The 27,006-nt window shown below is 33.7% G+C and overlaps 1 long non-coding RNA gene and 2 pseudogenes across 1 annotated transcript in view; 2 read left to right on the top strand and 1 right to left on the bottom strand.

Moving 5' to 3' along the window:
- Positions 1-13,712, bottom strand: part of LOC131839226 (uncharacterized) — a 59,043-nt gene extending 45,331 nt beyond the window's left edge. The window contains exons 1-2 of the long non-coding RNA XR_009356872.1: positions 13,639-13,712; positions 13,296-13,360 (exon numbers count right to left, since the gene is read on the bottom strand). This is a non-coding gene — a long non-coding RNA (uncharacterized LOC131839226). The remainder of the gene's footprint in view (positions 1-13,295; positions 13,361-13,638) is intronic.
- On the top strand, positions 5,264-5,620 carry LOC131839223 (large ribosomal subunit protein eL30-like; annotated as a pseudogene).
- A 3,157-nt stretch (positions 13,713-16,869) lies between the features above and the next one.
- Positions 16,870-25,575, top strand: LOC131839824 (ribosome biogenesis protein NSA2 homolog; annotated as a pseudogene).
- The last annotated feature ends 1,431 nt before the right edge of the window (positions 25,576-27,006 follow it).

Here is a 27,006-nt window from a genome sequence, read left to right as displayed (position 1 = left end):
CATTTTTTGACATGATTATCTGTTTTGTGTGTGTTGAGTTTGAGAGTTCTTTATAGATCTTGGATATCAGCCCTTTGTCTGTATTGTCATTTGCTAATATCTTCTCCCATTCCATGGTGGGCTCTGTTTTGTTGACTGTTTCTTTTGCTGTGCATAACCTATTACTATAGCACCAATAACCATAAGATATCTGGGAATGAACCTAACCAAAGACGTAAAGGCTCTGTACTCAAGGAACTATAGAATACTCATGAAAGAAATTGAAGAGGACACAAAAAGATGGAAAAGCATTCCATTCTTATGGATTGGAGGAATAAACATTGTTAAAATGTCTATACTGCCTAGAACAATATATACTTTCAATGACATCCTGATCAAAATTCCACTGGTATTTTTCAAAGTGCTGGAACAAGCAATCCTAAAATTTATATGGAACCAGAAAAGACCTCAAATTGCCAAGGAAATGTTGAAAAAGAAAAACAAAACTGGGGGCATCATGTTGCCTGATTTCAAGCTTTCTTACAAAGCTGTGATCACCAAGACAGCATGATAGTGACACAAACACACACACACAGACCAGTGGAACAGAGTAGAGAGCTCAGATATGGACCCTCAACTCTATGGTCAAATAATAATCGACAAAGCAGGAAAAAATATCCAGTGGAAAAAAGACAGTCTCTTCAATAAACGATCCTGGGAAAATTGGACAGCTATGTGTAGAAGAATGAAACTCAACCATTCTCTTCGACGATAAACAAAGATAAACTCTAAATGGATAAAAGACCTCAACAGGAAGCAGGAATCTATCAAAATCCTAGAGGAGAACATAGGCAGTAATCTCTTCAACATCAGCCACAGCAACTTCTTTCAAGACATGTCTCCAAAGGCAAAGGAAACAAAAGCAAAAATGAACTTTGAGGACCTCGCCAAGATCAGGAAATACTTAAAAAAAATCATCCTGCACAATGTTGTTAGTGTCATTCTCACTTGGTTTAAAACTTGGTCATTGAAAAAAGGAGTGGACCCCTCCAAAGTGTCAATATTTGGGGGACTGAGTCAGGGCTTTGAAGGGGAGGTAAAGGGTAGAACTTGGGAAACAAAATACATGCAATAATTAATAATAATAATAATAATATATTTAATTGAAAGATAGAGAGCAGGTTTACATTTTATTTCAGATAAATATCTGGCTTTGGAATGCCTACTAGATCTTGTAGGTTCTTACTCCACAGACTAGGGCAAACATGCTGACAAGTCGGGGCGCCTGGGTGGGTCAGTGGGTTAAAGCCTTTGCCTTTGGCTCAGATCATGATCTCAGGGTCCTGGGATGGAGTCCTGCATTGGGGTCTATGCTCAGCAGGGAGCCTGCTTCCTCCTCTCTCTCTCTCTGCCTGCCTCTCTGCCTACTTGTGATCTCTCTCTGTCAAATAAATAAATAAAATCTTAAAAAAAAAAATGACAAGTCAGGTTTCAGCATGATGAACCTAGCAATCAAAAGCCTTCCTACAGGAGATTTATCAAGAGGAAGGATGGTAGACATCAGCATTACGGACTTGAGCTTAGGTAAAAACATCAAAAGAATTAAGAATAATAATTATGTGACACTATCATTATTGTCTATAATATCTTCTATATAAAGTTTTTTTTACTGTTTTTGAATAGAAAGGGTAACTATAAAGCTAATGTCACCTCTATGACAAAGTTACACTTACATACAACTCTTTTTTGTGTTTGAAAACATTGTTCAGTTTAAGATAGGATTCTCTTAACTGTTTATGAGTCACAAATTTGTGATTTAAATCACGAATTGTAAACAATAATAAAATAAGTTAGCATCTAATGAGACATTTCTTGGTGATAGTGAGAAGTTAGAAGCAAGTTAGATAGCAAAGAAAAGCCACATTTTAACGTAAACTGTTTAGGAAAATCTGTATTCTAGATACTGTATTTTCTGGCAATCAAAGGATGACTATACTTGAAACAACACTCAAAAAATGGTTTAAGTTTAGATGTGTTTATATTTGGTAATAAACAGAGATTCCTATAAACCTGACTTGATTAAATGGTTGTAAAAATAATTTCCTATGAAATCAGTCATTTTATTTTTAATCACTGTCTGTAAGCTCATTCTGGAGAAAATATTTGAGTATCTATCATCATTTCTTAGTCATTACTTAGAAAATGAATGTAGCTCATGGATTTTAGTGCTTTCCAGAATATGCAATTTTAAAGCACATAAAAATTCTCATGCTTTAAGAAATAAAAGGTTTTGCATGACTATTTACCAAAAAATATAAGCTATTACTTTGTAAAATCAAATGAATTCACATGTAAGATTTTGTATCCTTAATTCTGATTTTTTAAAAAATCTGTCTTTAAAATATTACAGTACATTTTGGCTGAGGTAAAATTTCAAATCTCAAAGGTATACTTTTTTTCACATTACTTTTTTATTTATTCAATCACCATGACTACTCATATTCAACTCTTCGCACCTGCAGGTGAATCAAAGCCAAGTTCTAAGATGTTTTGGCATCTTACTTCTTCATAGGGGAAAAGAGAAAGTCAAACTCTGTTTTTTGCTGACCTTACATTATAGTGTACATGAAAAGCAGCAGATACATATTATTTTTTTCCCTTGGTCTGTTTTAATCTCAGTGACTGTTGTCTTCATGAGAACCTACTTATAAGATGAGTTGGATATACAATAAAGGGAAATAATTTTGCTAGTGCTTCAGGACCCATTGGCTGATCTAACTGTAATAAATTGTGACATATCTTTTATGATTACTTATAGTAGATGACTGAATAATGCCTTCATCATATATTCCTGAACTGTTTAAGTAATCATGTCTGCTGTTGTAAGCTTTATCTGAGACTAATGGACTGCAATGTGAGTTATGAGTCCTCAACTGAAGCTCTTAGTATAATATGATACTTAACTTTCTTGCCACAAAGGTTACATGATATGTGAACATCATGAAAATATGTGTGCATGAACATATGACTATTGACTGATAAATTTTGATTTTTTCTGCATAAGTAATGAAAAAGTACTTCATGTATTAACAACTAAGTTTATGTGTTACCTATTCACAAAAGAAAACATTTTTTATTAGAAAATATATGTAGTTTAATTGATGAGATGTGATTAGACACTTACAATTGTTGGTATAAATTTATAATGACATACATATTTATTTATCCAAGTCCTGAACTATTACTCATTCTTCTGCATCTTTTTTAGGTACCTGAAAAATGGGATTTTTTGTTAAATTTCCTACACTATTTTGTTAAAACAAATTTATTAGCAATAATAGCATTAAAACAGTATAAAACAGTATAAAAACAGTATAAAACAGTAACAGATTAATAGCAATAAAACAGTATGATTTGAAGCTATAGTATCTTAGGGGACTTGATTTTTCTTTTTATCAACTGTTAAAGCAAGTTCATGTGTAAGGGAATTTGTTTCTAGTAACTATTTAGCAAAATGAAGTTAAATGATAATAAATTTCACTTTCATTAGATATAGTCACTCTGAGTGAAATTTATATTGTTTGAAGTCTGGACACTTAGATGACCTTATAGAAAATCTCTGTAGACATTCTGTTGTAACTGACTGTAAAATTCAAAGACCACAGATAACAAATCACAGTGGGGGTGGAGGAAAATGAGCTAATTGGAATAGCTGAATATATTATGTTATCCTAAAAACAGAAAAACAAAACCAAAAAACCCCTACATATTTCTTACATAAAGGGCTGCAGTTGAAGAGGGTATAGGGATAGTCTCCTTTAAAAAAAAAAAAAAAAGAGGGAAAAATATAATAACAGTAATCACTGGAAAAGCCAAAATGATGGCTTTTCCGAATTATGTATGTTTTAGGAGATGCAGTCAGGAAGATACGAATAGTGACATAACAAATTGTTTTTGAGAGTGGCTTCCTATATAAAATTGATCATCATAAGGAAATGCCACTTCTGGGGGCACGTGGGTGCTCGTTAAGCATCTGCCTTCGGCTAGGTCATGATCTTGGAGTTCTGGGATCAAGTCCCACATCAGGCTCCCTGCTCGAGGGGAAGCCTGCTTCTCCCTCTCCCATTCCCTCTGCTTGTGTTCTCTCTCTCTCACTTTGTCCCTCTCTGTCAAATAAATAAAATCCTTAAAAAAAATACTACTTCTGAACAAAAACCAGCTGAATAAATGTGTTAGGCAGATGTTGAAGATAAATTTATCTTAATCTAAAAAAAGATGTTTAATTTGCATATTTTATATATTTAATATATTATTCTTTCAATTAGTTTTAACATTAAAATAGTGCCTAAAATATCTTGCAGAGGAAAGCTATTTATATATTTTCTTCTTGTGAGGCAGGTTGAGGTCTTTTACATGTATTAATCATAGCATGAACACATCATTTTTCACCATTCTAGGGAGACTATAAAGCATTCTCATATCACTGAAACTGAAAAAGAGATTCCTATACCAATTAGCTGATTTGTCTTTCATTTAACTTTTCTGATGTTCAGAACTGGATTTCACTGAGGACTATAAATAATAAGGAAATTGAAAATACTCATCTACTTTTAAACTTTGAGATCAAACCCATGACAACTGCATAAAATAATTATAAATCTAATGTTTGATTTAGCAATAAAACTAAAAAACATTTGTTTTGGAAGACTGTATCATCATTCTTAGGGGAAACTGTTGGAGATCTATAATGTTAATAATTAGAGCTATATTCTAACCCTATTTTTAGACCATATTACATGCTGTACTATTCATATTAATTAAATGTCTATATTTAGATGAAAACTTTAAAACTTCACTCAATTCTATTAGAACTAAGAGTTTTTATTAAACACATTAAACAATGAACAGAGATGCTGTCATGTTTGTAAACTTAAAATATCAAGATATATCTTGAGAGAAGTCAAATTTTGTACACTTGTTATTTAGACAGTGAGATATTAAGGAGAATTTTCTTCTCACTCTGGTTTCTTCTTCTATTTATCTATATAAAGCATTCCTTCTTTATTCTGTTTTCCATTATTTATATTTTCTTTAATTGGATCATTATTTACCCTTGTCTAAAGGACAGTAATATTCTGATATTATATTGAAGTATTTGGATGCTATCGAAAAAATACATGCATACATGTTTTAAAAAAATTGTCTATAAGCTCTTTCCATTCTCTCTCCCATCCATTTTGGTGGCGGCTCTTGGTTGGGGCTGTCCTGTACCTAAGGCAGAAAGATGATGGCCGCAAAGAAGACGAAAAATTCGCTGGAGTCGATCAACTCCAGGCTCCAGCTCACTATGAAAAGTGTAAAGTGTGTGCTGGGGTACAAGCAGATTCTGAAAATGATCAGACATGGCAAAGTGAAGCTAGTCATCCTCTCTGACAACTGCTCAGCCTTGAGGAAATCTGAAATAGAATACTATACCATTTGGCCAAAACTGGTGTCCATCACTACAGTGGCAATAATATTGAGTTGGGTACAGCCTGTGGCAAATACTACAGAGTGTGCACGCTGGCTATCATTGATCCAGGTGATTCTGATATCAGAAGAAGCCTGCCAGAACAGACTGGTGAAAAGTAAACCACGCAGAATTTTTAATAAAACTGGCCACAACTTGTTTTAAACACACACACACACACACACACACACACACACACATAATTTGTCTATATGATCATTCTTTTCTTTTTTTTTTTTTTAAAGATTTTATTTATTTATTTGACAGACAGAGATCACAAGTAGGCAGAGACGCAGGCAGAGAGAGAGGAGGAAGCAGGAAGCAGGCTCTGCGGGGCTCGATCCTAGGACTCTGGGATCATGACCTGAGCCGAAAGCAGAGGCTTTAACCCACTGAGCCACCCAGGTGCCCCTATATGATCATTCTTGACAGAAAGCTTTGAACAACTCTTCAGAGTTGATAAAATGCTTGGACCTGGCAACTATACAAAGAAACAACACAGATGTAGTGGATGAAAGCATTGTCACCAGGGTCAGGCAGCTGAGGAAACTGTGCCATCCTTGACCAGATACGGGACCTCAGACAAGTAACTTAATTTTTTTTTTTGTTTAATCTCTTTTTATTTATCTATAAATGGAGCTAATAGACCTGCCTACCAAGTGGATAAAAATAGCTCATGGTAATTTTTTTAGAGACCCTCTAAAGAAGAGTATTACATATCAGAAAATACTACTTGCTAGATTTTTCTCTGAATTTTTAAATTATTTTTCTCTGAAGGACTGTTCTCCTTTCTAAAAGTGCTACCACTAAAAGAAGAAAAAAAGGGGGGGGGAAGCCCTCCTTATTTAATCCAATATAAAATCTGCATTAAATTATTTTATAATTACATTTATTTCAACTTTTTAAAAATCATATAAGCACAAAGAAATGATTAATAAAAACAGAAAGTGTGACTCAAATATGTATGAGATAAGATGAATAAAATAGTGGCAAAAATTAGTGAGCTTTCCTTCCTAAAATTATTTTCTAATGCTGTATTTTTTTCCTATTATTATAATAAACATACTAGAAAAAGTCAATCTTGTTAACCGAGGGCATAATGCAAATCAGACCCTGCAAATATTTTTGTTTTCCTTCTTTCATCTTAGGAAATAATTTCCCAGAATTTTTTTCATAGAGGAGTTCAAGCAGGATTCCTCATCCTAATTTGATGATGATTATCAGTCTAAAAAAAATGCATCAATAAAAAGGCAATATATAATAGTTATATCTAAACTTTGGTTTTTTCCAAGAGCAAAACTCATCACTATAGAGACTTGGGCTTTTGTTCTTGTAATAAAGAATTGATCTAAACTCCACATCCTTCACTGGATTCGTTCAGTATTTTCTTTGGCACTTACGTTTTGAAATGTGGCAGAGTAGTTTTAAACTCAGTATCTGATGGAAACTGTTGAGTGCCAAAGGACCCACAATTTGAACTGACAATACTCCCATTAAGGAGGTCAAGAGTTAAAATTTCATAATGTTTTTTAAAATAAGAGAGATTGACAGAGTACTGACCCATACAATTAGAAATTTGGCATAGAAATTTGGCAGACAAGCTGGAAAAGAACCTAAAATACTGATCCTAAAGAAGAGAAAGAAAGGTAGATTACTTTCCGGAAAGCAAAGACTTTAAAATTATTGAGACAATGTTTCCTCCTAATATCCTTTTTTATTTTTAAATGCTATACTGTTACTGTTATTCTGTCAAATATATTACAAAAGTCATTGCTGCCATTTTGCAAATATTTTTGCTTTCCATCATCATCAGGAAATTACTGTTTGGAATTTTTTCATAGAAATGTTTAAACAGGGTTCCTCATCTCAAGTTGATGATTACTATTACTCAAAAAACAAAACAAAACAAAACAAACCCACAAAAAAACCTTTTGCATCAAGAGAAACACAGTACACAATAGTGATATTATTATAATATGCTAGTTGTACATTGTTGTCATTACTGTTGTAAACACTGCTATATGACTGTGATAATAAGTAGTGAAATCTAGATTTTCCAAGTTAAAAACTTCTAAGGAAAAGAGAATGGTGAACATAATGGAGATGAAGTTTACAAGTGATTAGTATGCAAAGGATGTTCTTTGATAGTTTTGTATTTCGTAACTTTAATCTTCAGCAGAAAAATCAGGGCAGTTGTTATCCTAGTATAAGGCAAATTTTACAATTATTTTTCATGGTTTACCTTTCTCTTTTTTCTCCTTCAAAATTGTTTCCTTTTTCCTCATATTTTCTTCAATGATCTATTATTTATAAGAGTCTAAGTAATCAATTTAGAATGTTTCTAGATTAAGTTAAAACTTTATTTTAGGAATGTGGTATAGAGGATTTGATCAAGGTTTTAACAACCCAACTAGCTGCTATTTACATAGCTCCTGTGGATAAATTATTTTATTATAAAAGCATTAAGATAAATCATACTTTGATATAGAGAAAAATTCCTAATGTAATTAATAATTGAAAGTAAAATGAAATGACGTGTATGGAGAGAGGATGATGATGTATTTGGTATGCCATAATTTCTTAACATGCTGTTTCTATCCTAGTTTTTATATTGCTTTCCTGAATAATCCAGGTCTCAACATTCTAAAATTACCAAAAATAAGTTATTTCATAAATTAGATAACTAAAAAAGTTTTTTTTTTCAGATTTTCATCTTTAAGGTATCTATTTTTCTTTAATAATTATAAATAATTCTATTTTAAAATTCTGATTTACAACTATTTTAACTCCATTGTTGAAGATGTACTGTCATAAAAACAGTCCATGTGGGAATGTTTCTAAACCCTGGAAAGATTATGTTCTGAACAAAAATTAATGTGTAATTGAGGTTAAGATTAAACTGCTTCTCCTCAAACCTTGTCTCTCAAATTGTCATGTTATCTTTCAGTTTTGCATCTTAAAAATAGAGCCTTTCATTTCTCTATTGCCATATTTCATTTACTGTTATGTGGTCATGAACTGAAACTAAAATATAAATGGAATAAAACCTCATATTCTTCTTGTTCATTAACAATCCTCTAATACATGTTTTATTCAAATTATTCCAAGCAGATGAACACCCTCATTATATAGAATTTGATCTGGCAGTTCAAAAGATACTATAGTCACTTCTCTTTAGCTATTTCTTCACATGATAATATGCTAATGGTAAATTTCAGTAGGAAAACCAGTTTTTACGCACAGCAGGACAAATCACAGAATCCTCCCAATTGTAACAGCTTGAAAGTTAAAGATGAAATTTAAAATGGTTTTGCTGTTGCCCAAAGAAAAGCAACAAAATTATCTATTCAGTTATTAAAGTTACTCCTTAAAGCTTGACAAAGGGTTTCCCACCTATATTTTGTGTGTACCTGCTCTAAGCATAGAAGTAATAATCCTTTCATAATATTATTTGATTTTATTCTTCATTTAAATCAAAGATTGATATTGAGTAATCATTAAATATTTTCCCCATCAGTTTCCTTATCTGTAAAAGCTCATACAGATGTTGTTTATTATCTAATGAAAATGTTAAAGTTGTACATTATAACTTACGAAACTTTGGAAAATTTACAAAAAGCAAAATCAAATGATGATGATGATGACGATGATTCCACAACACAGGGAAAATAATCAGTAACTTTTATACACTTTGCAAAATTTTGAATATAATTGATTATACTGCATGTGTTATTTTCATTCTGTTTTTGTTCATTGAAGATCCTTCCTATCCATTTCATGTTTTATCTCATTGTAGATCAGAGAAGAATTACTGTGTTACATCTAATACATTTTTTAGTTGTAATATTATGAACCATAATAAGTTATCAGTCAGGTGGTAACAGGGATTGTGAAATTAGATTCTTGAATTAGAATCTGAACTATGTAATTTATTAGTATGTTACCTGGACAACTAATCTAACTCTGCTTCAGGTTTCTCACCTATTAAAATGTGAAAAGTAGCACTGTCCACTGCATTTTGGTGTTCTGAGGATTAAAGTAAGTAATCCAATCAAAGTCCTTAGCATATCGCAAATATTTAATAGTTCTAGCTCTTTTTCTCTTTCTCCTTTGTCAATTACTACTATTGCTACTACTATGGCTATTCTCAGGTGAACTGCTATTACAAGGTCCAATACCAATGCCATCTTTTAACACTAAATTTAATACTATATTCTAATGAGCAGAAAGTCAGATTTTTTTCTCAGTATAATAGCCTACAGTTTCATCTATGTTGCTGCACACGGCAGAATTTCTTTCTGTTTTTTTAAGACTGAATAACATTTTATTGTGTACACATACCAAATTTTCCTTATCCATTTATCTATTGATGGACATTTATGAGGCTTCTGTGTCTTGGCTGTTGTGAATATTGTTGCAATGAACATGGGGGTACAGATATCTCTGATATCCTGATTTCATTCCTTTGGGTATGTACCCAGAGATGGGATTGCTGAATCATATAGTGGTTTTAGTTTTTTTATTTCCTAAGGAATCTACATACTGTTTTCCGTACTGGCTAAGAATATACATTCCAGCCAACAGTGTACAAAGCTCCCTTTTTCTCCACATCCTCATCAATAATTGTTTTCTTTTTTTGATTTAAAAAAAAAGTACTTGAGGACAACTAACCTATTTGGTGTAAAGTGATAGGTTATCACGGGATTTGTATTTCCCTGATGATTAGTGATGTTTAGTGGGTCCTCTCCATTTACCTATGCCATTTGTATGTCTTTATAGAAATGTCTATTCAAGTATTTTGCCTTTTAAAAATCACATTACTTGGGGGACTTGCTATTGAGTTCCCTACGCATTTTGTACTATATGATACCACTTATATAAGAAATATGAAATAGTCAACTCATAGAAATAGAGAGGAGAATGGCAGTTGCCAGAATCTAGGGGTAGAGAGAAATGTATTAATAGTCAAAGGGAGCAAAATTTTAGTTATGCAAGATGAATAAGTTCTTTTTTTTAAAAGGATTTTTAAAATGTATTTATTTGACAGAGATCACAGAGAGAGAGGAGGAAGCAGGCTCCCTGATGAGCGGGGAGCCTGATGCAGGGCTCAATCCCAGGACCCTGGGGTCATGACCTGAGCCAAAGGCAGAGGCTTAACCCACTGAGCCACCCAGGCGCCCCAAAATGAATAAGTTCTAAAGAGCTGCTATAGCACAGTGCTTAGTTACAATAATGTACTGTATAAGTACAAGATGGTTAAAGTTCATATAAGTACAATAATGTACTGTATAAGTACAGTGCTTAGTTACAATAATGTACTGTATAAGTACAAGATGGTTATGTTGTGTTATCATAAATTAATAGTGATAATAATGATAGAAATAATAATGATAAAGAGGACAGGGAAAAAACTTTTGGAAGTAATGGATAGGTTTATGGCACTGATTATGGTGATGATATTTCACAGATGTATACTTATCTCCAAATTCATCAAGTTGTACACATTAAGAATATACAAATTTTTCCATGTCACTATTAAGCAACTCTTTTTTTTAAAACTTTTTATTTTTAAAAATATTTTATTTATTTGACAGAGAGATCACAAGTAGGCAGAGAGGCAAGCAGAGAGAGAGGAGGAAGCAGGCTCCCCGTGGAGCAGAGAGCCTGAGGTGGGGCTCAATCCCAGGACCCTGAGATCATGACCCGAGCCAAAGGCAGAGGCTTTAACCCACTGAGCCATCCAGGCGCCCCACTATTAAGCAACTCTTACAGTAAATTTCAACAAAGTAAATAAATGAAAACTTCCATCAAAAAAAAAAAAGACAAAAACAAAAGCTGTCAAATTTTAGAGTCAAACTTAGATAAAATCTTAATAGGCTTTTACCGACTGTGAGGATCAGGGAAAGAACATAATCCCTCTGCATCCCAGATTTCTCAGTTCTAAATACAGGCATAATGATGTAGCTACAAAGTTGTCACTTTTTATGCATATTAATAAGTCTTGCAAAGCCTGGCACACATCAGGCTTTGGGTAAATATTAGTCCCTGTTTCCTCTCCCAATTTTCCCTAGTGTAATTCAATTTTTGGAGTCTGATTTTGTTCCAAATTTGTATAATAATCATCAACACATTCCATAATTTATGCTTACCATTTAGTGAGGAAAAATAGGAATTGCTGATGTTCCAGATATTTAGAATATTAGGAGAAACAAAAGAAGGAAACACTAAAAATTTTGTTAAGTGTTGTGAAATGATTTCAGTGTTTCTATACCTAAAAATGTTTCAATAGCTGAACCAGGAAAATTTTAAAGCATAGAATATTTATGTTTAACGTATTTTAATTGCAGTATTTGTTCATATTTTCTCTTAAGAAAATGTGTTATCCCAAATTGAAGCTGTCCCCAATTTGGGAAGATAAAGAGTTCTGTGATGGATGATGATAATGGTCACACAACAATGTGAATGTGCTTAGTGACAGTGAACTGTACCATTAAAAATTATTAAAATGGTAAATCGTATCTTGTGTATATTTAACCACAATAAATAAATAAAATAAAAATAAATATAGTAAAAAAAAAAGAAAATATGTTATCAATCTATGAGATAGGAATCTCTCATTATGTTAAATTGCAAAGGATTGATCTTCATGTAGAGTTTCAATTGATATAGCATTTTTTTTTTTCAAAATAAAGCCCTAAAAAGAAGTTAGTTGTTAACTAAAAAGTGCAGTCCTTTTCCATGGGATTAAAGATGTCTTCATCAAGAATTATAGTAATTTTTAATACTATAATAGTAAGCTAAATTAGTTATTGTGACCCTTTAACAATTAAAAATAACTTATTAAAAATAACTTATTTGAAAAGTGCTCTCTTTTTTAAAGATTATTTATTTATTTATTTGGTAGAGAGAGACACAGTGAGAGAGGGAGCACAAGCAGGAGAAGTGGGAGAGGGAGAAGCAAGCCTTGCTGAGTAGGGAGCCCAATGAGGGGCTGATCCCAAGGACCTCAGGATCATACCCAGAGGGAAGACAGACCCACCCAGGTGCCTGGAGGCATGCTCTTTTTATTTATTTATTTATTTATTTATAAGATTTATTTATTTATTTATTTATTTGTCAGAGAGAGAGAAGCGCAAGAGCGAGAACAGGAAGACAGAGTGGAAGGCAGAGGCAGAGGGAGAAGCAGGCTTCCTGCCAAGCAAGGAGACTGATGTGGGACTTGAAACCAGGATGCTGGGATCATGACCTGAGCAAAGGCAGATGCTTAACCAACAGCCACCCAGGTGTCCCAGGAGTGTTCTTTTTAAATAGCATGTTTATAGTCACAATGAAGGTGCTAGAAATGACATCAGTATTTGCAAAAATCTGCTTCTTTTATATATAGTCATTAACAATTCCATACATCATCATCCAGGGCTTACCAAATTGTTTTTTAACAAATTACAATTAAAACTAACATCTATTCAATCAAAACTCTTCCCTAGTTATCCTGATCTCCTTTTAAGACATCCTGATGCATCACGGATTTTATCAGTTTTACTCCCTAAAATTCTCTCTCTTAATTCCAGTTTGGACTAATTATCCTATATGCCTGAGACATCTATCTCATTAAATAGAACAGGAGTTCTTTGACTTTTTAAACTTATTTTAAATTCATCTTTGTAAGGTAATTTATTATACAGTATATATTCATAATAAGCATTTTAAATATTAACAAATAGAACATTAACTGTTTTTTATCCTCATTTATTTTACATTTTAATATGTTGAAAATGATCTGAATAAATATTTTATAATGATTACCTACCTCTGTGTTCTATAAGCTGCCCGCATGAAAGACGTCATTCCATCCTGATCCATCAGATTTACATCCTGATAGAATAAAAAGAAAAAAGTCAGACAGTAAAAATTTCTAAGTTCCTGCCAAATTTACTTGGAAAAATCGAATTATGTAACACAGGAGAAGCCAATATAACACTCCTCTCAATCAAGGCCGGTTTATTAAAATTTTTCTTTTTTAACTTTTTAAAATTAAACTATTTATTGTCACTAAATATTTTAATTAATGGGCATATATTTATTGACTATACATTAAATATGTATTTAATTAACATATATTATAGATTTCATTTTTCAGATGCTTTAATTACCTTTTCAATGTTTTGCATTTAAAGATCTTGACATATTCTTCATCTTTCATCCACAGATCAATATATGAAATTCTTCTTTCTGAAATGTTGTTTTTATATTTGGTAGGTATAAGACCAAAATAATGACATTCAATATAAGTAAGAAAAAAAGATCCAGAGATCACAAACTCACTAGTTTACGACAAAATGAATTATCTTATTAACTAATTTTTATGAATTACTATCAACTATGGTTTTGTTTGAATATCATTATGTATTTTTCTATACTCTTAAACAGATATTTGGTCCATTAACTTTATATTTCAAACATTTTGGTGGGTATAGATCTTTATAATGTAAGCTCTTTATTCTTCTGCAAAGCAATAGATACAGGCTATTGCTGACATTACAGTAATTCCAACTAGTCCCTTTATTCCAGTACTTAAGATATTGATGACATACATGTAAGATATATTTTAAAATCTCAATATGAGAAAAGTAATACTTTAATATAGAAGAAAAAAAAGCTAATGGACATTATTTAGACTTGAAAAGGCAAACATAAATAGGAAAATGATGTAATTAAAGTCTAAACTGCCAAACAAAAATGACATATTGATTTTTCTCTATTTGGTATAGTATACCTAATTATTCAGAAATACTCACTCGTTTAAAATAGCACAAAAAGTGACTTCTTGGGATTTCAGTTATGCACAATAGTACTAGTTACATAGTGAGAAGACTAGCAAAGTGTTTGGGAATTGGAAAAGATTTATTTCGCCACTTAGAAGGAAAATCTATTTTCCTAATAGACAATTTGGTGAATTTTTCATTTCCAAGAAAGAGAAACTAACTTTAGAGATCAAAGCCCCAATAGAAAAAGCTGGACCACTTCCTTAATAAAACTGGGACACTTTAAGAAAAGACACATTAGATATCTGTATTTCTGAGAAAGTCATTGCTAGTTTCTGATATTCATATTCCTGTACTTCATATGCAAGGTTTCTCGGCAGTGGCACTCTGATATTTTGCTGAGTAATATTTTGTTACATAGAAGGTATCCTGTACATTTTAGAATGTTTAACAAAACCTCTATCTGGCCTCTACTCACTCGTCCAATATCTACCTGAATTATGACAGTTAAAAATAAAAAAACAAACCTCTGCATTTTAATGATACTTCCCAGGGAGACAACATTGCTTCAGCTGACTTTTTAATCTGTATTTGGAACCTACACATCGTTTATCTATTATTTTTGGGTATTTTAAGTTTTTTTTCCCAATGTTTGGCAATTATGAGTAATGCCTTTTGAGACATCGTTTACAAATCTTCCTACGGATAAAGGTTTTTATTTCTCCTTGGTATACCTAGCAAAATTACAGGGAGCTATTTTGTCTGGGACACCATCTTTCCACACTGGTTTCTCTGAGTGCTCCTCATTCTTATGTGGTCTGCAGTTTAGGTCTAAAGTTTACTACAAAATTGTCTTATTGTCAACCTCATGACTCCTTTGCATTTGGCACTCTCTTTCAACTACTTCTCGGTTTCTCTTAAGAATGGGAGTAATTTTTGTCATAGCTCTTCCAGGCGAAGCTGCGGGAAAGACATTGGGTTTCCTCAGATCAGTTCATGTCACACTCAGGCAAATGGAATATTCCTGTTCCTCCTTTAGAATATTGAGACATAAGAACTTTACTTGGCTCACTAGCCCCTTTCCTTCTATGCTCCACTGATATCTTGCATTCTCCACTGATTCTACCCAGGAATCAAAAAATCAAAGGCAAACCCTCTAGATGCACACTCAACAAATGTGTCTGAAGCCCTTCTGTTGTTCCACTACACTGGATCCTTTTCCAGATAATTTTCTGGACCCAGAAATAAGATATGTACAATAGCTCTTCTCTCAGTGCTGCACTGACTTCCTATCCTCACCAAGAAGCCAAATAACAGGTACATTTATCTGTGATCCAGTGATTAAAGGTCAAAAGTCCCTGCCATGACAATAGAATCTTCTCATCCACAAAACTGGAAAGTGGACATTGGAAAGTACTATATGAGAGTCTTGTATTATCTGACCTACATCGCTAGACACAACAGCCAAGGCTTCCAGGAAAATGATCTGCATGCCACTGTTCTCTACCAAGACTGGCTCAAAGACATCTAATTGTCTGGGGGGTAGGGGGAAAGAAGAAGAAAAAGAAAAACACTCAGAACCCTGGCTTCAAGGGAATCTCCATAATGCATGTTTTAGCTTTCCAATTCTCTAGACATGGGGAGGGAGGAATATATTAAAATCAATGCAAATATACCTCTACTAAAGCAGATTTACTAAATTACTTAGTGAGGGAGAGATAAGCTCTAACACCTATCTTGTATAGATTTCAATGAATACTGATTTGTGGGATGCAGAATGTTCCAAGTGAGGAGGAAAAATCAAGTTGCCTACAGGCAACATTAAAGAATGAGCATTCATGGTGAAATGCCAAAAGATATTTCAGGAAAAAGTAGTGTGAATCTCTACAGCACATGTGGAGGAAAAATCACTGTTATGCCTAGTTTTTGTATTTATAATACTATATTATTTATAATGTTGTTTTATTATATAATATTATATTCCTATAAATTTCTCCCCAATTACATGTTTAAGGTATCACAAAATCTGTTTTTGCTCCTGCTTTGTGCAGATTCCACTAACACTGAAATAGCGATCTCCTGGAGTTTAAGAAATAAGTATGGGCTGGTGATATATATACATGGGAATTGTCAGCATACAGAGGGAATTTAAAGTTATGAATCAGAATGGATTACCAAGGGAGTAAGTACAGATAGAAAAGAGGTCCAAAGAATGATCCCTCAGGCACACTCAAAATGTAGAGGCCCTGAAGAATCCAATGTTAGAGACATTGCAACTGGATGAAAAAAGGCCAACAAAGGATACAGAAAAAGAACAGTGTATTAGGAAAATAAAGAAATGTGGTGGTTTGGACATCAAGTGAAAATAAATGTTTCTTTCTTTCTTTTTTTTTAAAGATTTTATTTATTTGTCCAAGAGATAGAGCACAAGCAAGGGGAACGGGCAGAGGGAGAGGGACAAGCAGGCCTCCTGCTGGGCAAGGAGCCTGACATGGGGCGCGGGCCGATCTCAAGATGCTGAGAGAATGACCTGAGTGGAAGGCAGATGCTCAACCCACTGAGCCAGCCAGGTGCCCAGAAAGTAAATGTTTCTAAAAGGAAATGTTCAACAAGGCCATGATGGCTGATAAGTTAATATCCAAGATAAAGGTAGTAACAATAACGAAAACAATAGGTAACACACATCACACTTACCTTATGCCAGGGACTGTCCTGAGCACTTCAGTTCTGTGAAAACTCACTTAATCCTCACAACAATTCCATGGGACAAGTGTTAGCATATTTCCAAGTTTGCAAATGACAACTCTGAGACCCCAATGGTGAAGTGACATGTCCAAGATCATACAGGTAGCAAGGAGAGGGATCAGGATTTGCACTCAGGCCACCTGCCTCCTGAGTTCACATGCTTAAGCATCTTTTACATATTCATGTCTTCCTCAGTGTCTGAGAACGACTACACACATCAGTATCTTCTTTCCCTGAGTTTTGCTAATGACTACTTCAGACTTGAACGTGTTCATTGTCTAGGAAGTCTGCTTATTTAGTACAATTATGGATAATTTATTTTTGTCTTACAAATTAATGTCTTATATGAACTCAAAAAGCAACTCCATTATATGTGGTTTTGAATCCTAGAATTTATTTCCTAGAATCATCTTTTTCCCTGACTTCATAATCTTTTCTATTATAGTCAGATATCTGCATTTTTTGGTTGAATTGTCAAACATGAACACACCACTACAACATAAAGAAGGACAGAAATTGAACTGTTGGTGAAGGATTCAGCGCACCTGTTTCTAATTAAGACCTGGCAGTGGCTGCTAAATCCCTCTTCCGTGTATCTGGACAGAGGCTCCTGAGACCATGTTGTCTCTTTATCCTCTGAGTTACTCCAGAACCAGTCCAGCAGGGAGGGTCTTCATCCCTTCTGTAAGAGAGGCTCCCCACAGGGAGTCACACCCTCCAGCAAAGCTCAAACTATAATTGAGATTTCCTGGAAAATTCCATGGGAGGAGAATCAAACCCTAAAGAGCCTAGCAGGAAAGACTTTCCATTGATTTCAGCTCTGCCTAGTTCACCACAAAACTTTACAGACGGTAATAAATAGGTTAGTGTTTTAAGACAGATTCTTCTACTATAGGGAACAAAAGAAAAAAAAAAAAAGAAAAGGAAGGGAACAGATGAAATCAGATGAAATGTGTATTCTCTGAAGGTGAAAAGAAATTTCTGCCCTTGATGTCATTTTGGATGCCCATGACTAAACAGGGATGGACATGACCAAGGGGTGGATAGAATTTATGTTTGCTGTGAATTTTATTTCAGTGTAGCAAAGATGATCATCTTCAGCTTATAAACAGTCACAGAAAGAATGAGAATCAGACACCTTAAAATTATTCAGTGGCAACTGTGTGATATGGTGTGACAGAGTGTCACTAATACCTGTGGCATAATCTGTATTTATAAACAGAGTCTGCTACTAGTCACAAATCCCAAAACAAATACATTTGTTGTACTGTGATGCCCTTAGGAAGAATTGCATTTGATCATCTGGCTTGGTCTTCTCCGAATGATTTGAACTGAAATAAAAGAACTGCAGTAATATCTGAACTAAAGGTCCCACTGAATTGATAAAAGAGAGTGTCAAAAACCTATTTCTTTGAAAACATTGGAAAGATCCCCAGTGGGGTTGAGGTTATGTGGAAATCCTGCCTCAAATAAAATGAGGGAGAAATCTCACACTTCCTTTCAACAAGAAAAAACAAGAATAGTGATAACTTTATTAAAATGTATAGAGCATATTAAACAAACAGAAAAACATAACCAAATTTATCTGAGAATTTCATCAAGAATAGAGTACAACATCTGGATGCTGTAGTTTTGGTGTTTATGTTCCAAAAAAACTTGTTTTTGTCATCAGTTTTGCTTAATATAAAGGTGCCTGTATGTGTACCAAATTGAGGAGGAGTTCTTTTCTGGTGCTGTTACTATTATGTTTCTTTAAATTGTTTATTAAATAGCCATTCCAATAACCTAAAGAACTATTTTCCTTAAAAAGTGTATGACAAATTTTATTTTGAAATATCTTATACTTTCAGTCCAGTTTACATTTAATTATATTCATGACCACTCTCTTTCTTAATTAACAGTATTGAATATTGGTGTACTGAAACATTTCAAATTACAAATATCCTAAAGGAGGATCAATTGGTGAGAATGGACAGGAAATAATTATTTTGTTTGCTTTTCTTTGTTGGGTTGAAATAGGGATTGTTTATTGAGAATGAACATCATAAAAACATATATATATGTATATATTAGGTGTCATAGATGGAGAACAGATTTGAAAATGGGACTTTCACATACTGATAAAATCTCATCGGATAAAAGGTGTTATCTGTGTTATGTCTTTATTTCCTGGCTGTGGAGTTATCAATACCCACTTATAAATTTGAGTCTCTTCCTTACCAGTTGAGTGACATTGGACTTGTTAGTAGTCTTAAATGTATAATTGGGATACTAATATAATTTACTTAATACAGTGATTACTGGGCAAAATGGAATAATATATATATAAAGAGCAAAAAAAAGCATCTCCTTCATAACAAGTACTCAATATATGGTAGCTATTTTTCTCCTCCTTATTAAATTATATAGTTTAATATTATAAAGACAATAACTTTTTTGATATATATAAATTATAGAAGTTTATATTTCAAATACAGATGACCTGAATATTTAGATCCTATTAGTCATTTTCCTAATTTTTCTTTTGTTTTTATAATATTTTATTTATTTATTTGACAGAGAGAGAGAGAGATCAAAAGTAAGCAGAGAGGCAGGCAGAGAGAGAGGGGGAAGCAGGCTCCCCGCTGGGCAGAGAGCCCGATGTGGGTCTTGATCCCAGGATCCTGAGATCATGACCTGAGCCGAAGACAGAGGCTTAGCCCACTGAACCACCCAGGCACCCCTCCTCATTTTTCTATGTATTATAGTTTTTAACTGAGTTGAGTAATCCTAATAATTGAATGTCTTTATCAACTAGAGTATACAAAACTATGATTGATTATCAAAAACAATTGCTACCAAAAGGAACCGAACTTCTAGGATGCTTTGGCCAACAGATAGTTATCAAACTGACAATTTTCAGGCGGCTTTACTACTTATATCATTATTGTTATTTCTAAAATTGGGATTATGAATATCTCTTTTGTTCAAGTGAAGAGTATCACCTACTGATATAAAAGCTTTAGTGAAAATTAACAGTTCTCCACAAAATTTCTTTTAGGTGTGACATTTTATCTCACTACATTAATTACTTCAAGATACAGTCAATTCTTATAATTTATCACAGTTATATTCTGTAACATGGCTACAAATGCTCAGTTAATTAGTACTGAATCATTTCTCCTAGGAAAAATACAGGGTTAAGTTCCTGTGAGTCTCTGGTCACATTTTCAGAAATTGACCATTAGATGACTTGTCTTATGCATTTACTTAACATATCATTGATTCATTAATATTGAACTCAATGAACTCAGTAGAAGTCAACTGCACTATAACTCCTACCTAATGGAAGCTTATCTAACACCTGTATTTTTTCCCTAAGGCACATCACAGCCTGCTCGTACTTAGGAACAGGAAACCCACTACAATGCTATGCAATGGGTGTCATTTTAAAAAGCAAAACCACCAACAGAAAGCACAAAAGTTTAAAAGTGTAGCATGAAATAGACCACAGAAAGAACACTAATTTATAATATAACAGGAAACTGATAAATTTCAAAAAAAATAAATGAAAGAAGAAGAGAAAAACCTTAGCTGCGAACACGTGAGTGAGGTAACTCAAATTTTTGCTTCTCTACTTAAGTCTATAAATGACTATCAAAGTGTCACGAGTTTTCATTTGGAGATTACAAATACATTTTACTGAGTAGGCAAATTTGAAAAAACAGAATCCATGAATACAGAGGCCTGACTGGCTATATTTATGGTGAAATTCTGTCTTCAATGGATTAGTCTAGTGGAACCGCATCCTATTTTTCAAGTTGTCATATATTAATCATATAGCCTTCATGTCCTAGAAAGAATTTGAATCAACCAATTCCCTCCCTAAAATATTATCTCCTTTTTGTCTTCCCTGTGAGAGTTGGGAAAAATTTGTGTGATAATGAATACAGATCTATTCGATGTACTTTAAGATCTAATTAAAAAAATATTACCATAAAAAAGATTTTCCTTGTAACACAATACCTTACATTTCTAAGCAACAATGAAAACAATAATAGTACAAAAAAAGCAGCTTTTCTTTTTAAAATTTTCTTGATTTAGGGATGCAAATTACTACTCTAAAAGTCTACATACATCCTTGAAGTAAATACAATTAAATATATTCTTGTGGCTTTACCGGCCTCATTATGTAGTCTCTAGCTTTACTCCAGGGAACAATGGTATACGTGAGACCACATTTTGTAGCTCCTTAGGTCATGGAAGAAAAACAGCACAGATGTTGCCGAACTCAAAACTAACATAAAGACAGAAGGTTCTCTGACTAGTTGATAAAGAAGTATGTCCCCAGAGAGAAAATATTGACTTGCTAAACACCTTTTTATTTATTATCTCAACTTTTTTTCACAAGGTTTAAGATGGGCATCTCAATCATAATCTAATCTACCCAAGAGTTTCATCTGTTTGTTTTGTTTTGTTTTTGGTCTTTTAAAAGTTATCTAAATGGGGAAATTGATCAAGCAGATCAATTTTGACATTTTCTAAATTCACTGAAAGATGAAAAAGAGTGACCTGAGGGGCTCCTGGGTGCCTCAGTGGGTTAAAGCCTCTGCCTTTGGCTGAGGTCATGATCTCAGGGTCCTGGGATTGAGCTCCTCTTTGGGCTCTCTGCTCAGTGGGGAGCCTGCTTCCCCCTCTCTCTGCCTGCCTCTCTGCCTACTTGAGATCTCTCTCTCTCTGTCAATAAATAAATAAAACCTTAAAAAAAAAAAAGAGTGACTAGAAAATTTCTAAAGAGCATTTTCAGTTTAATGAAAACCATGATTCCTAAAAATATTAATTCTAACTTGAATATTCAAACAGTAAAATATATTTTGAAGCTATTCTTCATTATTTCTATCATGCTATGACAATCAAACAAAAGTAATTCTTTACTTTTTCATCAATGACTTCTATAATTACAAGAGAAAAATAATATATTTAAAGAAAGAAAGAAATGTGTAATTTTAAAACAGAAAACCAGATGACTGTGTTGCTAAATGTGCAAGGGTTAGATGATATTCAGGGATTTGCTGGCTAATTTTTAGTAATCAATTATTCAAACACATACACATAGGGGCGCCTGGCTCAGTAGGTTAAACCTCTGCCTTCAGCTCAGCTCATGCTCTCAGGGTCTTGGGATTAAGCCCTGTGTTGGGCTCTCTGCTCAGTGGGGAACCTGCTTCCCCCTCTCTCTCTCTGCCATTCTCTCTGCCTACTTGTGACCTCTGTCTATCATATAAATAAATAAAATCTTTAATAAAAAATAAACCAAAAACACACACACACATAAGCAACCTTTTAATGTATAGTGCTTTCCAATCTTCATTGTGTAAATACTGCAACCATGGTTGATTTCTAACTACCAACATGTCAGGAAAGATGGAACACAGAGATGGGAAGTAACAGGAACATTCAGCTCTCATAACCTGGTAAAAGCTGACTCCAGCACCATGCTGGTTATATCTCTGAACGATTTTTTTCATAAATATGATTTTTTTTTTACCAATCAACTGATGAAGTTACATTCCTTAAGAATACAGCTTATTTTGCATTATATGTAGCTCTTAGGGCAAAACATGCCAATATTCCTGAAGCTTAATTGATCTTACTGATTTTTTTCTCAAAATTTTATATACTACTGAAATACTGCTATTAGCATGTATTTTAAAAGACAAAAATTATCATTTTTAAAAACCTACTTTGTATATAAATGATTATTTCTTATAAATATTTAGATTGACATGGTTAGACTGAAAACCAATCTTGCATTTCATCTGGCATCCTTCCTAATGCCTAAAAGTGCAATTCATGAGTGTATGTGTTTGTGAGTGTGCGTGTGTTTGTGGATGACTATGAAAATGAATGTGAATTTTTTTGTGAGAAGGAAGGAAAAAGACAGTAGAGAGAAAGAATTATCTTTCTTAAATACTGTTCAGATATTACCAGTAAATTAATTGTCAAGAAAATATTGTATAATTTACTGCATGGCTAGGAAATTATTTATGACCAGGTGTCTCGTGAATATATCAATATATTGAAAGGATCAAGGTGGTTTTGTTTTTCCAGTTAAATTTATAGTGTCTGTTTTGTTTTTTATTTAACTTTTGTTTTTTTTTACTCTAAAGTTATGATTCCAAAATTGTATTACTTTTTCTTCCTTTTTGTGTTTGGTATTTATAATAGGGTTTGAATCATCAAAGTCTGCTTTCAGGTATTTGAAACATTAGTTTCAAATATAGTTTAGTTCCTAAACTGTGAATCACAGTTTAGGAAATTGATATAGACTCCTATTCAAATTTTAAACTATAATTGCATCATTTTGCATAAACTCATATTTAAAACACATTTAGATTCCATGCACTACCAAATTGATGTGTAAGTTTTCACAATCACTTCTATAGCAAACGATTTTTTTTAAGAGTATAAAGTTTTCACTTAAATTTTATTTCTTGTCTCTTTTTGTTCTAACTGAATCAAGATCAGATAAGCCCTTAACTATTACTATTTTGTTAATGCTCATTTAATGCAGCAAGTTGGTTGAAGTGTAGCTTCAAAGGTTAAAACTATGACTTTTATGCAACCATGAAATGAGCATATATCAAATGTTTTATTCAACTCATTATTTAATTACAGAACAATAAGATGGTAAAATTAGTTGACAGTATTTGATGACCTTATATTTACAGACAGTTTAATGAATGAAAATTAGGTTTTGATTGTAATATTAGATATTAAATGAGTATGTCTTACCTGATAAAAATAAACTTCCACTAAAGATAAATTATTTACATGTTTAGGTACAATTATCTACATTTTAACATGTAAAATACACTAAGTTTGTGGCCTTTAATAAATAATCTTAACAGTACAGTTTTCTGATTTTCTTGTATTTTTCCAATCCTATTAAAAGAATTGCCTAAATTGCTCTATTTTACATTTAAACATAATTTGAGATATTTAATGTTTGATGAGATGAAAGCTAAAATGTATTTAGATCTTAAATTTTTCTTGCAAATATCCATACTTTTTAACAAATATCTTTGACTCCCGCCTTTGTGTTAGATATTGCTCTGTATGCTATATATACAGTAATGGTCAAAGTAAAAATCCCTGCCTTTATAAAACTTAAATTTTAGGGGCGGAAAAAACAGACATTAAAACTACTTGGGGTATACCTGGGTGGCTCAGTTAATTAAGCATCTGCCTTCAGCTCCAGTCATGATCCCAGGGTCCTGGGATCAAGTTTTTCATTGGGCTCCTTGCTCAGTGGGGAACCTGCTTCTCCCTCTGCCCACCTCTCTCCCTGCTTGTGTGCTCTCTCTTCTTCTCTCTTTGATAAACAAAATCTTTGGGTGGGGGAAAGAGCTACTCAGAAAAATATAAGTAAAATCTGTAACTTCCTAAAATAATTATTTATTTTAGAGAAAGGGGAGGGGCAGAGGCAGAGAAAGAGTCTTAAGCAGTAACAACACTGAGCATAGAACCTGACTAGGGTCTTGCTCTCCTGACCCTGATATCAGGATCTGAGCCGAAACCTAGAGTCAGCACTTAACTGTGCCACCCAGGTGCCCCATTTCTATAACATTTTTGAATGTGCTATGAAAGAGGAAACACTGTAAAAAGATAATGGGAATCTTTTTCTTGTCATGTCTTGCATGGAGTTAGCTTGTGGGTCTGGGAGATCCGAAAATTGAAAGCTTCTTTGCTTGCCAACAGCTGCACCCGTCGGCTCTGCAGCCCTCACCGTGCCACAAAATGAATATATTGAGTTACACTGGAAGCGCTGTGGCTATTCTTTGGATTACCATGAGAAAAAGAGAAAGAAAGAAGGTAGAGAGGCTCATGAACAGTCAAAGAAGGCAAAAAAGATGATTGGTATGAAAGCTAAGCTCTACCATAAACAGCACCATGCTGAGAAAATACAAAGGAAAAAGACTATCAAGATGCATGAAAAGAGAAACACCAAACAAAAGAATGATGGAAAGACTCCACAAGGAGCAGTACCTGTGTACCTACTGGACAGGGAGGGACAGTCTCAAGCTAAAGTACTTTCCAATATGATTAAGCAAAAAGGAAAAGAGAAAACCGGAAAACTGGGAAGTTCCTTTACTCAAAGTTCGTGCCCAGGGAGAAACAGAAATATTAAGAATAGGAAAGAGAAAGAAGAAAGCATGGAAGAGAATGGTCACTAAAGTCTGCTTTGTTGGAGATGGCTTTACTCAAAAACCACCTAAATATGAAAGATTCATTAGGCCAATGGACTTATGTTTCAAAAAGGCCCATGTAACATATCCTGAATTGAAAGCCACCTTTTGCCTGCCAACACTTAGTGTTAAAAAAAAAAAAAAAATCCTTCACCCCTTAATATATACAACTTTGGGTGTTATTACCAAAGGTACTGTAATTGAGGTGATTGTGAGCTAGTTGGGCCTTGTGACACAAGGAGGTAAAGTTATTTGGGGAAAATAGGCCCAGGTTACCAACAATCCTGAAAATGATGGATGCTTAAATGCAGTCCTGCTGGTTTGACAGCAGTTTCAGACAAGTAATTCCTTATAATTACTGAAGACTAAACAACAATCAGGAAGATGACCATTACTGTGGTGGTTCTGAATACTGCCAAACAGCCTTATAATATCTGCAGTCATCAAGAGAAGCATTTATTCTATTGTGAAAAACATTAAAATAGACATTTATTTAAAAAAAAAAGATAATGGGAACTTGTAATGGAGGTTGGGGGAGAGGAAGATTTCACCAAGAAATGGGTAGTCAGGATAGTCTCATCAAAAAGATGAGATAATGACCAAAAAGAGAGCCTAATCCACACGTAGTTTTAAGTTAGAAAGTAAATAAGTAAAATGAAATGATGAGATTTACCCCAGTAGGAAAAAACACACCTGGTGTCAAGATCTCAGCTCCTATATACCATTCTCCTACAAAAGGAACCAAGGATCCTTAAGTAAATGGCTGATTTTAGGACTGGGATAGTGAAAGTGCAAGGTAATCCTGCAGCATCTTGTAGGACAGGAACTTAGGTGCAGAAAAAACCGAAAAGCTGGGGCTAATCAAAGGGTACAGGAGCCAACATTAAAGGACTCTCAATGGCCTACACTGGAACAATTTGAGCAATAAAATAAGTCGCATAGGGGTGCTTGGGTGGCTCAGTGGGTTAAAGCCTCTGCCTTCAGCTCAGGTCATGATCCCAGGATCCTGGGATCGAGTCCCGCATCGGGGTCTCTGCTCGGCAGGGAGCCTGCTTCCTCCTCTCTCTCTCTTTGCCTGCCTCTCTGCCTACCTGTGATCTCTGTCTGTCAAATAAATAAATAAAAATCTTTAAAAAATAAAAAAAAAGAACACATTTAAAAATAAATAAGTAGCATAGTACTGAATCATAACCCAAATATATAAAACAAATATTCGTAAGGTCATATGATATAAATGGATGATATATATATAAATATCCATTGATACAAATGGATGATTATGTAAATACAGAAGAATGAAAAAATCTTTACAGAATTCTAAGGTATATTAGATACGCCCTCCTGTAGATGAAGCTTAATCCCACTCTCTCTTGAGGGTGGGCTCAGTTTAGTGATTTGTGTCCAAGTAATAGAATACGGAAAGGGAAAAATTATAACTATATAGTAGAGAAATCTGCCAAACACTACTCTAACCAAGTGATCAAGGATAGCATCCTCAGTTATGTCATGCTGATATCATTTATCTCCTAATACAATGTGATGAAAAGAACATGTCACCACTGTGATAGTCTTTCCAAAAACCCTTAGTCACAGTCCAATCATGAGAAAAAAAGAACTCTAACTTAAAGTTAGATTTTAAGAACTCTAACTTAAAGTCAGATAATTCTGTGAATTACTGTGAATTCTGTGAATTCACAAACTGTGAAAATCATGAAAAATAAAGACAGAGTGAGGAACTACCATACAAGAAGAAAGGAAGGGGACACAATTACATGCATCATGATAC

The sequence above is a fragment of the Mustela lutreola genome, chromosome 8 (assembly GCF_030435805.1).
Source record: "Mustela lutreola isolate mMusLut2 chromosome 8, mMusLut2.pri, whole genome shotgun sequence".
Classification (NCBI taxonomy): domain Eukaryota; kingdom Metazoa; phylum Chordata; class Mammalia; order Carnivora; family Mustelidae; genus Mustela; species Mustela lutreola.
Note: the sequence above shows the minus strand (reverse complement) of the source record. Positions and strands in the feature narration are given on the sequence as shown.